The sequence below is a fragment of the Salminus brasiliensis genome, chromosome 8 (assembly GCF_030463535.1).
Source record: "Salminus brasiliensis chromosome 8, fSalBra1.hap2, whole genome shotgun sequence".
Lineage (NCBI taxonomy): Eukaryota > Metazoa > Chordata > Actinopteri > Characiformes > Bryconidae > Salminus > Salminus brasiliensis.
This window is the reverse complement of record NC_132885.1, coordinates 33768404-33787765: the sequence shown is the minus strand read 5'-3', so window position 1 is coordinate 33787765 and position 19362 is coordinate 33768404.

Here is a 19362-nt window from a genome sequence, read left to right as displayed (position 1 = left end):
GGTTTCATTGGGCCTGTTGTGCTGGTTCTTTAGGTCTCATTGGGCCTGTTGTGCTGGTTCTTTAGGTCTCATTGGGCCTGTTGTGGTTGTGGCATAAAACAAATCCTACAACTTGGGCCTACTTGAAGCCATAGCTGACACCCATATGACTCCAGTGTTGAGACAAATGGCATGAGTACAGGCCCAATACTCATTGTAAGTTTGCAATCCTTTAATTCTTTAGATATTCTATCAAGGTTTGTGTATGTTTAATGCATGAGGTTGGGTGCTGTTGTGCTTTTGCAGAAAGCTTCACATTTTTCTTGTTTGTTTGTTTGTTTCTCTATTTGCACTCCTTACAGCTAACTTGCTCTTCATATGGACATTGGGATAAGCTTTTCACACAGAGGACAAAGGTACCACTCCTAAATTGATTCTCAGCAACTCAAACCAACGACTTCCATGGTTCAGACTTTCCTTTCACAAGGAAACACCCAGGATTATAAACTCTTTAAAGAGAAGGATGTCAGAAGTACAAACAGCTTTGCGAGAGCTTTCCAACTCCTGTGTTTTGGATTATTTTTATGGAGTCCACGTATATACCATTAATAAAAGGGTGAATGCAGACATAATTTTACCCCCCTTCAGGCACTAGTGAGCAGTCCCCAATGCTTGTCTTTCCATCACTCTGATATAGGTTAATCTTAGTCTCATCTGTCCACAAGACCTTTCTCCAGAATTCTACAGGCTCTCTTAAGTACTTTTTTGCAAATTGTAATCGGGCTATTCTAAGGGTAGTAGTATATTTCAGATGTGTCTCTGTACACTACAACTGACTTTGGATTTGTATGCTAACTGGATGTTCCACTGGAAGAATATTACATTGCAAAATGTGAAAATCAGCATATTTTATGTATATATTTATTATTGATATATATTGTTTTTTTTATTTAAAGTGCTAAACAAATCCATTCATGAAGTAAAGGTTAATCATTAATTTTCATTTTATCTCTGTTCTTCAGTAGATTTGATTGTCTAATACCAGCAGCTCCTTCTCTCTCTGCATGTTTTAGGTTTCCACACTTTATAGACAGGCTTTTACCGTCTACAGCACCTGCTGCAGGAATTCTGGCTATTTTGATTAAATATCCTTGTCAAAATGGAAAGACTGGAAATGTTGAGGAAATGATTGTAGTTTTTGTTTTCCATCGTTTAAAACAAATCTGAGATTTTAGGACATTGTGAGTGAGAGGAGGGAGGAAGTGAATATCTGCTGATCTAATATCAAACTAACTTGACTGAGCTCCCCAAACTCAAGTGAAAATGTGCTTGGATGTACAAATGAACGTTTTTTTGGCTCATTAGTAAGACTCACTCCGGTGAAGTTTATATTGCTAGCATTTTCTGAGGAGACCCTGAAAGCTGTTTATCATGAAATTCATGTGTCATACTGTCATGTGTGTTCTCTTGTATGAAATGCAGCTTCTCCTAGTCTTAGAAATATGTGGAAATAGTACCACCAGTGAAAGTGGTGAGATTGGGTATGGGAGGGTGAGATTAGGCGCATCCATGTTAACTCAGTTTAGTAAGTTTCTGTGGGTTACTTTCCTGTCCAACCACAATGCTCTGTCTTTCGATCTAGGCTGATGGGTCTTCTCTTGCCTATCTGCTGTTTACTAGCTCTCATGTTGCTTGTTAATCCTAGTCATTTCTTTATATTCTTTAATATTAGCTTTGGCTTGTTTCTTAGCCAGTGTCAATCCTTGTGCTATCTACTATGTGTGTTACTTTACATTACTTTGCTTTACTAACCTCTGTGTTTATTCACAAGAAACATGATGGCTGTGGAGAGACACTGTTAGAAAGAAGACAGATGCCAGAATCGAGGGAGCAGAGACTTTTTGTGCTCCACTGCTGACTGCGGGTTTGACGTCTGGTCCTCTACCACCTAGAAAGGCTGTGCTGCCTGGGATCTGTCTTGCTTTATGGTAACATTTAAAAGGTGCAACTCTATAGTGAAGTAATAAAGTAATAAAGTAATATTAGTATCGCTTGCACATATTTCAAACCCTGCAGTATCATAGACATAGTTTGTAATCATAGATGTCAGAAAATGAGTAAAAACAATCTGAGGAACAAAAGGAAACATATGTATCAACTCTTATGAGAACCAGTGACTTGGACATTAAATTTAAATTTGGATTGTACAATCTCTGGCAACTAAAGCAGTCATTGTCAAATAAGGTATTACTTAGTTCACCATGTCTGTGTAGCTGGCTTTCTGTCCATCTTCAACTGTGTGAGGCTGACTGTTCGTAAACAGCTGTGATACAGGTAAGTGATCATTCAGTTTCGATACATGTATTGACTTTTCTTTTTTTGTCATAAAGTTTCCCAAGATGCCATGACGGACTCCCTTTCTGAAGGTGGAAATGACTAACAAGGGTTTATCCATCTGCATCTCCAATCTCAACTATGACTGGCTGGCTGGCTATCTGTCCATCAACGGTGCCAGGCTGACTGTTCGTAAACAGCTGTGATACAGGTAAGTGATCATTCGTTTTCTATACATGTATTGACTTTCTTTTTTTGTCATACAGTTTCCCAGGATGCCATGACGGACTCCCTTTCTGAAGGTGGAAACTACTAACAAGCGTTTATCCATCTGCATCTCCAATCTCAAATATGACTGGCTGGCTGGCTTTCTGTCCATCTTCAACTGTGCCAGGCTGACTGTTCGTAAACAGCTGTGATACATGTAAGTGATCATTCAGTTTCTATACATGTATTGACTTTTTCTTTTTTGTCATACAGTTTCCCAGGATGCCATGACGGACTCCTTCCTTGAAGGTGAAAACGACTAACAAGGGTTTATCCATCTGCATCTTCAATCCTAAATATGACTGGCTGGCTGGTATTCTGTCCAACTTCAACTGTGTGAGGCTGACTGTTCGTAAACAGCTGTGATACAGGTAAGTGATCATTCGTTTTCTATACATGTATTGGCTTTCTTTTTTTTATCATACAGTTTCCCAGGATCCCATGACGGACTCCCTCTCTAAAGGTATAAACGACTAACAAGCGTTTATCCATCTGCATCTCCAATCTCAACTATGACTGGCTGGCTGGTATTCTGTCCAACTTCAACTGTGTGAGGCTGACTGTTCATAAACAGCTGTGATACAGGTAAGTGATCATTCAGTTTCTATATATGTTATTGACTTTTTTCTTTTTTGTCATAGTTTCCCAGGATCCCATGACGGACTCCCTTTCTGAAGGTGGAAATGACTAACAAGGGTTTATCCATCTACATCTCCAATCTCAACTATGACTGGATGGCTGGCTATCTGTCCATCAACGGTGCCAGGCTGACTGTTCATAAACAGCTGTGATACAGGTAAGTGATCATTCAGTTTCTATACATGTATTGACTTTCTTTTTTTTGTCATACAGTTTCCCAGGATGCCATGACCGACTCCCTCCTTGAAGGTGGAAACTACTAACAGGGGTCATGCCATCTGCTTCTCACTTCACAACTGTGGCTGTGTGGCTGGCTTTCTGTCCATCATCAACGGTGCCAGGCTGACTGTTTGTAAACAGCTGTGATACAGGTAAGTGATCATTCAGTTTTTATACATGTATTGACTTTTTCTTTTTTGTCATACATTTTCCCAGGATGCCATTACGGACTCCCTCCTTGAAGGTGGAAACTACTAACAAGGGTTTATCCATCTGCATCTCCAATCTCAACTAGGACTGGCTGGCTGGTATTCTGTCCAACTTCAACTGTGTGAGGCTGACTGTTCGTAAACAGCTGTGATACAGGTAAGTGATCATTCGTTTTCTATACATGTATTGGCTTTCTTTTTTTTATCATACAGTTTCCCAGGATCGCATGGCCGGCTTCCTCTCTGAAGGTGGAAACTATTAACAGGGGTCATTCCATCTGCTTCTCACTTCACAGCGGTGGCTGGCTTTCTGTCCATCTTCAACCGTGTGAGGCTGACTGTTCGAAAACAGCTGTGATACAGGTAAGTGATCATTCAGTTTCTATACATGTATTGACATTTTCTTTTTTGTCATACAGTTTCCCAGGATCGCATGGCCGGCTTCCTCTCTGAAGGTGAAAATGACTAACAAGGGTCTATCCATCTTCATCTCCAATCTCAACTATGACTGGCTGGCTGATATTCTGTCCATCTTCAACTGTGCAAGGCTGACTGTTCGTAAACAGCTGTGATACAGGTAAGTGATCATTCGTTTTCTATACATGTATTGACTTTCTTTTTTTTATCATACAGTTTCCCAGGATCCCATGACGGACTCTCTCTGAAGGTGGAAACTACTAACGGGGGTCATTCCATCTGCTTCTCACTTCACAACTGTGGCTGGCTTTCTGTCCATCTTCAACTGTGCCAGGCTGACTATTCGTAAACAGCTGTGATACAGGTCAGTTTCTATACATGTATTGACTTTCTTTTTTTTGTCATACCTGTTTCCCAGGATGCCATGACGGACTCCCTCCTTGAAGGTCAAAACGACTAACAAGGGTTTATCCATCTGCATCTTCAATCCTAAATATGACTGGCTGGTTGGCTTTCTGTCCATCTTCAACTGTGCAAGGCTGACTGTTCGTAAACAGCTGTAATACAGGTAAGTGATCATTCAGTTTCTATACATGTATTGACTTTTTCTTTTTTGTCATACAGTTTTTCAGGATGCCATGACTGACTCCCTCTCTGAAGGTGGAAACGACTAACAAGGGTCATTCCATCTGCTGTCACTTCAGAACTATGGCTGTGTGGCTGGCTTTCTATCCAACTTCAACTATGTGAGGCTAACTGTCCGAAAACAGCTGTAATACAGGTAAGTGATCATTCAGTTTCTATACATGTATTGACTTTCTTTTTTTTGTCATACAGTTTCCCAGGATGCCATAACGGACTCCCTCTCTGAAGGTGGAAACTACTAACAAGGGTTTATCCATCTATATCTCCAATCTCAAATATGACTGGCTGGCCGGCTTTCTGTCCATCTTCAACTGTGTGAGGCTGACTGTTCGTAAACAGCTGTGATACAGGTAAGTGATCATTCAGTTTCTTTACATGTATTGACTTTTTCTTTTTTGTCATAGTTTCCCAGGATGCCATGACGGACTCCCTCCTTGAAGGTGGAAACGACTAACAAGGGTCATTCCATCTGCTGTCACTTCAGAACTATGGCTGTGTGGCTGGCTTTCTTTCCAACTTCAACTATGTGAGGCTAACTGTCCGAAAACAGCTGTAATACAGGTAAGTGGTCTTTCAGTTTCTATACATGTATTGACTTTCTTTTTTTTGTCATACAGTTTCCCAGGATGCCATGACGGACTCCCTCCTTGAAAGTGAAAACGACTAACAAGGGTTTATCCATCTGCATCTCCAATCTCAAATATGACTGGCTGGCTGGCTTTCTGTCCATCTTCAACTGTGTGAGGCTGACTGTTCGTAAACAGCTGTGATACAGGTAAGTGATCATTCAGTTTCTGTACATGTATTGCCTTTTTCTTTTTTGTAATACAGTTTCTCAGGATGCCATGACCGACTCCCTTTTTGAAGGTGGAAAATACTAACAAGGGTCATTCCATCTGCTTCCCACTTCACAACTGTGGCTGTGTGGCTGGTATTCTGTCCATCTTCAACTGTGCAAGGCTGACTGTTCGTAAACAGCTGTGATACAGGTAAGTGATCATTCAGTTTCTATACATGTATTGACTTTCTTTTTTGTCATACAGTTTCCCAGGATCGCATGGCCGGCTTCCTCTCTGAAGGTGAAAATGACTAACAAGGGTCTATCCATCTTCATCTCCAATCTCAACAATGACTGGCTGGCTGATATTCTGTCCATCTTCAACTGTGCAAGGCTGACTGTTCGTAAACAGCTGTGATACAGGTAAGTGATCATTCGTTTTCTATACATGTATTGACTTTCTTTTTTTTATCATACAGTTTCCCAGGATCCCATGACGGACTCTCTCTGAAGGTGGAAACTACTAACGGGGGTCATTCCATCTGCTTCTCACTTCATAACTGTGGCTGGCTTTCTGTCCATCTTCAACTGTGCCAGGCTGACTATTCGTAAACAGCTGTGATACAGGTAAGTGATCATTCAGTTTCTATACATGTATTGACTTTTTCTTTTTTGTCATACCTGTTTCCCAGGATGCCATGACGGACTCCCTCCTTGAAGGTCAAAACGACTAACAAGGGTTTATCCATCTGCATCTTCAATCCTAAATATAACTGGCTGGCCGGCTTTCTGTCCATCTTCAACTGTGTGAGGCTGACTGTTCGTAAACAGCTGTGATACAGGTAAGTGATCATTCAGTTTCTATTCATGTATTGACTTTCTTTTTTGTCATACAGTTTCCCAGGATGCCATGACGGACTCCCTCTCTGAAGGTGGAAACGATTAACAAGGGTTTATCCATCTGCATCTCCAATCTCAAATATGACTGGCTGGCTGGCTTTCTGTCCATCTTCAACTGTGTGAGGCTGACTGTTCGTAAACAGCTGTGATACAGGTAAGTGATCATTCCGTTTCTATACATGTACTGACTTTCTTTTTTTTTGTCATACAGTTTCCCAGGATGCCATGACGGACTCCGTTTCTGAAGGTGGAAATGACTAACAAGGGTTTATCCATCTACATCTCCAATCTCAACTATGACTGGATGGCTGGCTATCTTTCCATCAACGGTTCCAGGCTGACTGTTCGTAAACAGCTGTGATACAGGTAAGTGATCATTCAGTTTCTATACATGTATTGACTTTTTATTTTTTGTCATACAGTTTCCCAGGATCGCATGGCCGGCTTCCTCTCTGAAGGTGGAAACTACTAACAGGGGTCATTCCATCTGCTTCCCACTTCACAACTGTGGCTGTGTGGCTGGTATTCTGTCCATCTTCAACTGTGCAAGGCTGACTGTTCGTAAACAGCTGTGATACAGGTAAGTGATCATTCAGTTTCTATACATGTATTGACTTTCTTTTTTGTCATACAGTTTCCCAGGATGCCATGACGGACTCCCTCCTTGAAGGTGGAAACGACTAACAAGGGTCATTCCATCTGCTTCTCTCTTCACAACTGTGGCTGTGTGGCTGGCTTTCTGTACAACTTTAACTGTGCCAGGCTGACTGTTCGTAAACAGCTGTGATACAGGTAAGTGATCATTCAGTTTCTATATATGTATTGACTTTCTTTTTTGTCATACAAATTGGATCAAACTGGATCCCATGACGGACTCTCTCTGTGAAGGTTGAAACGACTAACAAGGGTCATTCCATCTGCTTCTCTCTTTAGACTGTGGCTGTGTGGCTGGCTTTCTGTTTAACTTTAACTGTGCCAGGCTGACTGTTCGTAAACAGCTGTGATACAGGTAAGTGATCATTCAGTTTCTATACATGTATTGACTTTTTTTTTGTCATACAGTTTCCCAGGATGCCATAACGGACTCCCTTTTTGAAGGTGGAAACGACTAACAAGGGTTTATCCATCTGCATCTCCAATCTCAAATATGACTGGCTGGCTGGCTTTCTGTCCATCTTCAACTGTGTGAGGCTGACTGTTCGTAAACAGCTGTGATACAGGTAAGTGATCATTCAGTTTCTATACATGTATTGACTTTTTCTTTTTTGTCATACAGTTTCCCAGGATGCCATGACGGACTCCCTCCTTGAAGGTGGAAATGACTAAGAAGGGTCATTCTATCTGCTTCTCTCTTCACAACTGTGGCTGTGTGGCTGGCTTTCTGTCCAACTTTAACTGTGCCAGGCTGACTGACTGTAAACAGCTGTGATGCAGGTAAGTGATCATTCAGTTTCTATACATGTATTGACTTTTTCTTTTTTGTCATACAGTTTCCCAGGATGCCATGACGGACTCCCTCTCTGAAGGTGGAAATGACTAACAAGGGTTTATCCATCTGCATCTCCAATCTCAACTATGACTGGCTGGCTGGTATTCTGTCCAACTTCAACTGTGTGAGGCTGACTGTTCGTAAACAGCTGTGATACAGGTAAGTGATTCAGTTTCTATACATGTATTGACTTTTTCTTTTTTGTCATACAGTTTCCCAGGATCCAATGAGAGACTCCCTTTCTGAAAGTGGAAACGACTAACAAGGGTTTATCCATCTGCATCTCCATTCTCAACTATGACTGGCTGGCTGGCAATCTGTCTATCAATGGTGCCAGGCTGACTGTTTGTAAACAGCTGTGATACAGGTAAGTGATCATTCAGTTTCTATACATGTATTGACTTTTTCTTTTTTGTCATACAGTTTCCCAGGATGCCATGACTGACTCCCTCTCTGAAGGTGGAAACGACTAACTAGGGTTTATCCATCTTCATCTCCAATCTCAACTATGACTGGCTGGCTGGTATTCTGTCCATCTTCAACTGTGCAAGGCTGACTGTTCGTAAACAGCTGTGATACAGGTAAGTGATCATTCAGTTTCTATACATGTATTGACTTTCTTTTTTTTGTCATACAGTTTCCCAGGATGCCATGACGGACTCCCTCCTTGAAGGTGAAAACATCTAACAAGGGTTTATCCATCTGCATCTTCAATCCTAAATATGACTGGCTGGCTTGCTTTCTGTCCATCTTCAACTGTGCAAGGCTAACTGTTCGTAAACAGCTGTGATACAGGTAAGTGATCATTCAGTTTCTATACATGTATTGACTTTTTCTTTTTTGTCATACATTTTCCCAGGATGCCATTACGGACTCCCTCCTTGAAGGTGGAAACTACTAACAAGGGTTTATCCATCTGCATCTCCAATCTCAACTAGGACTGGCTGGCTGGTATTCTGTCCAACTTCAACTGTGTGAGGCTGACTGTTCGTAAACAACTGTGATACAGTTAAGTGATCATTCGTTTTCTATACATGTATTGGCTTTCTTTTTTTTATCATACAGTTTCCCAGGATCGCATGGCCGGCTTCCTCTCTGAAGGTGGAAACTACTAACAGGGGACATTCCATCTGCTTCTCACTTCACAGCGGTGGCTGGCTTTCTGTCCATCTTCAACCGTGTGAGGCTGACTGTTCGTAAACAACTGTGATACAGGTAAGTGATCATTCAGTTTCTATACATGTATTGACTTTCTTTTTTGTCATACAGTTTCCCAGGATGCCATGACTGACTCCTTCTCTGAAGGTGGAAACGACTAACAAGGGTCATTCCATCTGCTGTCACTTCAGAACTATGGCTGTTTTGCTGGCTTTCTGTCCAACTTCAACTAAATGAGGCTAACTGTCCGAAAACAGCTGTGATACAGGTAAGTGATCATTCAGTTTCTATACATGTATTGACTTTTTCTTTTTTGTCATACAGTTTCCTAGGATCGCATGGCCGGCTTCCTCTCTGAAGGTGAAAATCACTAACAAGGGTCTATCCATCTTCATCTCCAATCTCAACTATGACTGGCTGGCTGATATTCTGTCCATCTTCAACTGTGCAAGGCTGACTGTTCGTAAACAGCTGTGATACAGGTAAGTGATCATTCATTTCTATACATGTATTGACTTTCTTTTTTTTATCATACAGTTTCCCAGGATCCCATGACGGACTCTCTCTGAAGGTGGAAACTACTAACGGGGGTCATTCCATCTGCTTCTCACTTCACAACTGTGGCTGGCTTTCTGTCCATCTTCAACTGTGCCAGGCTGACTATTCGTAAACAGCTGTGATACAGGTAAGTGATCATTCAGTTTCAATACATGTATTGACTTTCTTTTTTTTGTCATACCTGTTTCCCAGGATGCCATGACGGACTCCCTCCTTGAAGGTCAAAACGACTAACAAGGGTTTATCCATCTGCATCTTCAATCCTAAATATGACTGGCTGGTTGGCTTTCTGTCCATCTTCAACTGTGCAAGGCTGACTGTTCGTAAACAGCTGTAATACAGGTAAGTGATCATTCAGTTTCTATACATGTATTGACTTTTTCTTTTTTGTCATACAGTTTTTCAGGATCGCATGACTGACTCCCTCTCTGAAGGTGGAAACGACTAACAAGGGTCATTCCATCTACTGTCACTTCAGAACTACGGCTGTGTGGCTGGCTTTCTATCCAACTTCAACTATGTGAGGCTAACTGTCCGAAAACAGCTGTAATACAGGTAAGTGATCATTCAGTTTCTATACATGTATTGACTTTCTTTTTTTTGTCATACAGTTTCCCAGGATGCCATGACGGACTCCCTCTCTGAAGGTGGAAACTACTAACAAGGGTTTATCCATCTATATCTCCAATCTCAAATATGACTGGCTGGCCGGCTTTCTGTCCATCTTCAACTGTGTGAGGCTGACTGTTCGTAAACAGCTGTGATACAGGTAAGTGATCATTCAGTTTCTTTACATGTATTGACTTTTTCTTTTTTGTCATAGTTTCCCAGGATGCCATGACGGACTCCCTTTTTGAAGGTGGAAACGACTAACAAGGGTCATTCCATCTGCTGTCACTTCAGAACTATGGCTGTGTGGCTGGCTTTCTTTCCAACTTCAACTATGTGAGGCTAACTGTCCGAAAACAGCTGTAATACAGGTAAGTGGTCATTCAGTTTCTATACATGTATTGACTTTCTTTTTTTTGTCATACAGTTTCCCAGGATGCCATGACGGACTCCCTCCTTGAAAGTGAAAACGACTAACAAGGGTTTATCCATCTGCATCTCCAATCTCAAATATGACTGGCTGGCTGGCTTTCTGTCCATCTTCAACTGTGTGAGGCTGACTGTTCGTAAACAGCTGTGATACAGGTAAGTGATCATTCAGTTTCTATACATGTATTGACTTTCTTTTTTGTCATACAGTTTCCCAGGATGCCATGACTGACTCCCTCTCTGAAGGTGGAAACGATTAACAAGGGTTTATCCATCTGCATCTCCAATCTCAAATATGACTGGCTGGCTGGCTTTCTGTCCATCTTCAACTGTGTGAGGCTGACTGTTCGTAAACAGCTGTGATACAGGTAAGTGATCATTCCGTTTCTATACATGTACTGACTTTCTTTTTTTTTGTCATACAGTTTTCCAGCATGCCATGGCGGACTCCCTCTCTGAAGGTGGAAAATACTAACAGGTGTCATTCCATTTGCTTCTCACTTCAGAACTGTGGCTGTGTGGCTGGCTTTCTGTCCATCAACGGTGCCAGGCTGACTGTTCGTAAACAGCTGTGATACAGGTAAGTGATCATTCAGTTTCTATACATGTATTGACTTTCTTTTTTGTCATACAGTTTTCCAGCATGCCATGGTGGACTCCGTCTCTGAAGGTGGAAACTACTAATAGGGGTCATTCCATCTGCTTCTCACTTCACAGCTTTGGCTGGCTTTCTGTCGATCTTCAACTTTGCCAGGCTGACTGTTCGTAAACAGCTGTGATATAGGTAATTGATCATTCAGTTTCTATACATGTATTGACTTTCTTTTTTGTCATACAGTTTCCCAGGATGCCATGACGGACTCCTTCCTTGAAGGTGGAAAATACTAACAACGGTCATTCCATCTGCTTCCCACTAAACAACTGTGGCTGTGTGGCTGGTATTCTGTCCATCTTCAACTGTGCAAGGCTGACTGTTCGTAAACAGCTGTGATACAGGTAAGTGATCATTCAGTTTCTATACATGTATTGACTTTTTCTTTTTTGTCATACAGTTTCCCAGGATGCCATGACCGACTCCCTTTTTGAAGGTGGAAAATACTAACAAGGGTCATTCCATCTGCTTCCCACTAAACAACTGTGGCTGTGTGGCTGGTATTCTGTCCATCTTCAACTGTGCAAGGCTGACTGTTCGTAAACAGCTGTGATATAGGTAAGTGATCATTCAGTTTCTATACATGTATTGACTTTTTCTTTTTTGTCATACAGTTTTCCAGGATGCCATGGTGGACTCCCTCTCTGAAGGTGGAAACTACTAACAAGGGTCATTCCATCTGCTTCCCACTAAACAACTGTGGCTGTGTGGCTGGTATTCTGTCCATCTTCAACTGTGCAAGGCTGACTGTTCGTAAACAGCTGTGATACAGGTAAGTGATCATTCAGTTTCTATACATGTATTGATTTTTTCTTTTTTATCATACAGTTTTCCAGGATGCCATGGTGGACTCCCTTTTTGAAGGTGGAAAATACTAACAAGGGTCATTCCATCTGCTTCCCACTAAACAACTGTGGCTGTGTGGCTGGTATTCTGTCCATCTTCAACTGTGCAAGGCTGATTGTTCGTAAACAGCTGTGATACAGGTAAGTGATCATTCAGTTTCTATACATGTATTGACTTTTTCTTTTTTGTCATACAGTTTTCCAGGTTGCCATGGTGGACTCCCTCTCTGAAGGTGGAAACTACTAACAAGGGTTTATCCATCTGCATCTCCAATCTCAACTATGACTGGCTGACTGGTATTCTGTCCATCAGCGGTGCAAGGCTGACTGTTCGTAAACAGCTGTGATACAGTTAAGTGATCATTCAGTTTCTATACATGTATTGACTTTTTCTTTTTTGTCATACAGTTTTCCAGGTTGCCATGGTGGACTCCCTCTCTGAAGGTGGAAACTACTAACAAGGGTTTATCCATCTGCATCTCCAATCTCAACTAGGACTGGCTGGCTGGTATTCTGTCCAACTTCAACTGTGTGAGGCTGACTGTTCGTAAACAGCTGTGATACAGGTAAGTGATCATTCGTTTTCTATACATGTATTGGCTTTCTTTTTTTTATCATACAGTTTCCCAGGATCGCATGGCCGGCTTCCTCTCTGAAGGTGGAAACTATTAACAGGGGTCATTCCATCTGCTTCTCACTTCACAGCGGTGGCTGGCTTTCTGTCCATCTTCAACCGTGTGAGGCTGACTGTTCGAAAACAGCTGTGATACAGGTAAGTGATCATTCAGTTTCTATACATGTATTGACATTTTCTTTTTTGTCATACAGTTTCCCAGGATCGCATGGCCGGCTTCCTCTCTGAAGGTGAAAATGACTAACAAGGGTCTATCCATCTTCATCTCCAATCTCAACTATGACTGGCTGGCTGATATTCTGTCCATCTTCAACTGTGCAAGGCTGACTGTTCGTAAACAGCTGTGATACAGGTAAGTGATCATTCGTTTTCTATACATGTATTGACTTTCTTTTTTTTATCATACAGTTTCCCAGGATCCCATGACGGACTCTCTCTGAAGGTGGAAACTACTAACGGGGGTCATTCCATCTGCTTCTCACTTCACAACTGTGGCTGGCTTTCTGTCCATCTTCAACTGTGCCAGGCTGACTATTCGTAAACAGCTGTGATACAGGTCAGTTTCTATACATGTATTGACTTTCTTTTTTTTGTCATACCTGTTTCCCAGGATGCCATGACGGACTCCCTCCTTGAAGGTCAAAACGACTAACAAGGGTTTATCCATCTGCATCTTCAATCCTAAATATGACTGGCTGGTTGGCTTTCTGTCCATCTTCAACTGTGCAAGGCTGACTGTTCGTAAACAGCTGTAATACAGGTAAGTGATCATTCAGTTTCTATACATGTATTGACTTTTTCTTTTTTGTCATACAGTTTTTCAGGATGCCATGACTGACTCCCTCTCTGAAGGTGGAAACGACTAACAAGGGTCATTCCATCTGCTGTCACTTCAGAACTATGGCTGTGTGGCTGGCTTTCTATCCAACTTCAACTATGTGAGGCTAACTGTCCGAAAACAGCTGTAATACAGGTAAGTGATCATTCAGTTTCTATACATGTATTGACTTTCTTTTTTTTGTCATACAGTTTCCCAGGATGCCATAACGGACTCCCTCTCTGAAGGTGGAAACTACTAACAAGGGTTTATCCATCTATATCTCCAATCTCAAATATGACTGGCTGGCCGGCTTTCTGTCCATCTTCAACTGTGTGAGGCTGACTGTTCGTAAACAGCTGTGATACAGGTAAGTGATCATTCAGTTTCTTTACATGTATTGACTTTTTCTTTTTTGTCATAGTTTCCCAGGATGCCATGACGGACTCCCTCCTTGAAGGTGGAAACGACTAACAAGGGTCATTCCATCTGCTGTCACTTCAGAACTATGGCTGTGTGGCTGGCTTTCTTTCCAACTTCAACTATGTGAGGCTAACTGTCCGAAAACAGCTGTAATACAGGTAAGTGGTCTTTCAGTTTCTATACATGTATTGACTTTCTTTTTTTTGTCATACAGTTTCCCAGGATGCCATGACGGACTCCCTCCTTGAAAGTGAAAACGACTAACAAGGGTTTATCCATCTGCATCTCCAATCTCAAATATGACTGGCTGGCTGGCTTTCTGTCCATCTTCAACTGTGTGAGGCTGACTGTTCGTAAACAGCTGTGATACAGGTAAGTGATCATTCAGTTTCTGTACATGTATTGCCTTTTTCTTTTTTGTAATACAGTTTCTCAGGATGCCATGACCGACTCCCTTTTTGAAGGTGGAAAATACTAACAAGGGTCATTCCATCTGCTTCCCACTTCACAACTGTGGCTGTGTGGCTGGTATTCTGTCCATCTTCAACTGTGCAAGGCTGACTGTTCGTAAACAGCTGTGATACAGGTAAGTGATCATTCAGTTTCTATACATGTATTGACTTTCTTTTTTGTCATACAGTTTCCCAGGATCGCATGGCCGGCTTCCTCTCTGAAGGTGAAAATGACTAACAAGGGTCTATCCATCTTCATCTCCAATCTCAACAATGACTGGCTGGCTGATATTCTGTCCATCTTCAACTGTGCAAGGCTGACTGTTCGTAAACAGCTGTGATACAGGTAAGTGATCATTCGTTTTCTATACATGTATTGACTTTCTTTTTTTTATCATACAGTTTCCCAGGATCCCATGACGGACTCTCTCTGAAGGTGGAAACTACTAACGGGGGTCATTCCATCTGCTTCTCACTTCATAACTGTGGCTGGCTTTCTGTCCATCTTCAACTGTGCCAGGCTGACTATTCGTAAACAGCTGTGATACAGGTAAGTGATCATTCAGTTTCTATACATGTATTGACTTTTTCTTTTTTGTCATACCTGTTTCCCAGGATGCCATGACGGACTCCCTCCTTGAAGGTCAAAACGACTAACAAGGGTTTATCCATCTGCATCTTCAATCCTAAATATAACTGGCTGGCCGGCTTTCTGTCCATCTTCAACTGTGTGAGGCTGACTGTTCGTAAACAGCTGTGATACAGGTAAGTGATCATTCAGTTTCTATTCATGTATTGACTTTCTTTTTTGTCATACAGTTTCCCAGGATGCCATGACGGACTCCCTCTCTGAAGGTGGAAACGATTAACAAGGGTTTATCCATCTGCATCTCCAATCTCAAATATGACTGGCTGGCTGGCTTTCTGTCCATCTTCAACTGTGTGAGGCTGACTGTTCGTAAACAGCTGTGATACAGGTAAGTGATCATTCCGTTTCTATACATGTACTGACTTTCTTTTTTTTTGTCATACAGTTTCCCAGGATGCCATGACGGACTCCGTTTCTGAAGGTGGAAATGACTAACAAGGGTTTATCCATCTACATCTCCAATCTCAACTATGACTGGATGGCTGGCTATCTTTCCATCAACGGTTCCAGGCTGACTGTTCGTAAACAGCTGTGATACAGGTAAGTGATCATTCAGTTTCTATACATGTATTGACTTTTTATTTTTTGTCATACAGTTTCCCAGGATCGCATGGCCGGCTTCCTCTCTGAAGGTGGAAACTACTAACAGGGGTCATTCCATCTGCTTCCCACTTCACAACTGTGGCTGTGTGGCTGGTATTCTGTCCATCTTCAACTGTGCAAGGCTGACTGTTCGTAAACAGCTGTGATACAGGTAAGTGATCATTCAGTTTCTATACATGTATTGACTTTCTTTTTTGTCATACAGTTTCCCAGGATGCCATGACGGACTCCCTCCTTGAAGGTGGAAACGACTAACAAGGGTCATTCCATCTGCTTCTCTCTTCACAACTGTGGCTGTGTGGCTGGCTTTCTGTACAACTTTAACTGTGCCAGGCTGACTGTTCGTAAACAGCTGTGATACAGGTAAGTGATCATTCAGTTTCTATATATGTATTGACTTTCTTTTTTGTCATACAAATTGGATCAAACTGGATCCCATGACGGACTCTCTCTGTGAAGGTTGAAACGACTAACAAGGGTCATTCCATCTGCTTCTCTCTTTAGACTGTGGCTGTGTGGCTGGCTTTCTGTTTAACTTTAACTGTGCCAGGCTGACTGTTCGTAAACAGCTGTGATACAGGTAAGTGATCATTCAGTTTCTATACATGTATTGACTTTTTTTTTGTCATACAGTTTCCCAGGATGCCATAACGGACTCCCTTTTTGAAGGTGGAAACGACTAACAAGGGTTTATCCATCTGCATCTCCAATCTCAAATATGACTGGCTGGCTGGCTTTCTGTCCATCTTCAACTGTGTGAGGCTGACTGTTCGTAAACAGCTGTGATACAGGTAAGTGATCATTCAGTTTCTATACATGTATTGACTTTTTCTTTTTTGTCATACAGTTTCCCAGGATGCCATGACGGACTCCCTCCTTGAAGGTGGAAATGACTAAGAAGGGTCATTCTATCTGCTTCTCTCTTCACAACTGTGGCTGTGTGGCTGGCTTTCTGTCCAACTTTAACTGTGCCAGGCTGACTGACTGTAAACAGCTGTGATGCAGGTAAGTGATCATTCAGTTTCTATACATGTATTGACTTTTTCTTTTTTGTCATACAGTTTCCCAGGATGCCATGACGGACTCCCTCTCTGAAGGTGGAAATGACTAACAAGGGTTTATCCATCTGCATCTCCAATCTCAACTATGACTGGCTGGCTGGTATTCTGTCCAACTTCAACTGTGTGAGGCTGACTGTTCGTAAACAGCTGTGATACAGGTAAGTGATTCAGTTTCTATACATGTATTGACTTTTTCTTTTTTGTCATACAGTTTCCCAGGATCCAATGAGAGACTCCCTTTCTGAAAGTGGAAACGACTAACAAGGGTTTATCCATCTGCATCTCCATTCTCAACTATGACTGGCTGGCTGGCAATCTGTCTATCAATGGTGCCAGGCTGACTGTTTGTAAACAGCTGTGATACAGGTAAGTGATCATTCAGTTTCTATACATGTATTGACTTTTTCTTTTTTGTCATACAGTTTCCCAGGATGCCATGACTGACTCCCTCTCTGAAGGTGGAAACGACTAACTAGGGTTTATCCATCTTCATCTCCAATCTCAACTATGACTGGCTGGCTGGTATTCTGTCCATCTTCAACTGTGCAAGGCTGACTGTTCGTAAACAGCTGTGATACAGGTAAGTGATCATTCAGTTTCTATACATGTATTGACTTTCTTTTTTTTGTCATACAGTTTCCCAGGATGCCATGACGGACTCCCTCCTTGAAGGTGAAAACATCTAACAAGGGTTTATCCATCTGCATCTTCAATCCTAAATATGACTGGCTGGCTTGCTTTCTGTCCATCTTCAACTGTGCAAGGCTAACTGTTCGTAAACAGCTGTGATACAGGTAAGTGATCATTCAGTTTCTATACATGTATTGACTTTTTCTTTTTTGTCATACATTTTCCCAGGATGCCATTACGGACTCCCTCCTTGAAGGTGGAAACTACTAACAAGGGTTTATCCATCTGCATCTCCAATCTCAACTAGGACTGGCTGGCTGGTATTCTGTCCAACTTCAACTGTGTGAGGCTGACTGTTCGTAAACAACTGTGATACAGTTAAGTGATCATTCGTTTTCTATACATGTATTGGCTTTCTTTTTTTTATCATACAGTTTCCCAGGATCGCATGGCCGGCTTCCTCTCTGAAGGTGGAAACTACTAACAGGGGACATTCCATCTGCTTCTCACTTCACAGCGGTGGCTGGCTTTCTGTCCATCTTCAACCGTGTGAGGCTGACTGTTCGTAAACAACTGTGATACAGGTAAGTGATCATTCAGTTTCTATACATGTATTGACTTTCTTTTTTGTCATACAGTTTCCCAGGATGCCATGACTGACTCCTTCTCTGAAGGTGGAAACGACTAACAAGGGTCATTCCATCTGCTGTCACTTCAGAACTATGGCTGTTTTGCTGGCTTTCTGTCCAACTTCAACTAAATGAGGCTAACTGTCCGAAAACAGCTGTGATACAGGTAAGTGATCATTCAGTTTCTATACATGTATTGACTTTTTCTTTTTTGTCATACAGTTTCCTAGGATCGCATGGCCGGCTTCCTCTCTGAAGGTGAAAATCACTAACAAGGGTCTATCCATCTTCATCTCCAATCTCAACTATGACTGGCTGGCTGATATTCTGTCCATCTTCAACTGTGCAAGGCTGACTGTTCGTAAACAGCTGTGATACAGGTAAGTGATCATTCATTTCTATACATGTATTGACTTTCTTTTTTTTATCATACAGTTTCCCAGGATCCCATGACGGACTCTCTCTGAAGGTGGAAACTACTAACGGGGGTCATTCCATCTGCTTCTCACTTCACAACTGTGGCTGGCTTTCTGTCCATCTTCAACTGTGCCAGGCTGACTATTCGTAAACAGCTGTGATACAGGTAAGTGATCATTCAGTTTCAATACATGTATTGACTTTCTTTTTTTTGTCATACCTGTTTCCCAGGATGCCATGACGGACTCCCTCCTTGAAGGTCAAAACGACTAACAAGGGTTTATCCATCTGCATCTTCAATCCTAAATATGACTGGCTGGTTGGCTTTCTGTCCATCTTCAACTGTGCAAGGCTGACTGTTCGTAAACAGCTGTAATACAGGTAAGTGATCATTCAGTTTCTATACATGTATTGACTTTTTCTTTTTTGTCATACAGTTTTTCAGGATCGCATGACTGACTCCCTCTCTGAAGGTGGAAACGACTAACAAGGGTCATTCCATCTACTGTCACTTCAGAACTACGGCTGTGTGGCTGGCTTTCTATCCAACTTCAACTATGTGAGGCTAACTGTCCGAAAACAGCTGTAATACAGGTAAGTGATCATTCAGTTTCTATACATGTATTGACTTTCTTTTTTTTGTCATACAGTTTCCCAGGATGCCATGACGGACTCCCTCTCTGAAGGTGGAAACTACTAACAAGGGTTTATCCATCTATATCTCCAATCTCAAATATGACTGGCTGGCCGGCTTTCTGTCCATCTTCAACTGTGTGAGGCTGACTGTTCGTAAACAGCTGTGATACAGGTAAGTGATCATTCAGTTTCTTTACATGTATTGACTTTTTCTTTTTTGTCATAGTTTCCCAGGATGCCATGACGGACTCCCTTTTTGAAGGTGGAAACGACTAACAAGGGTC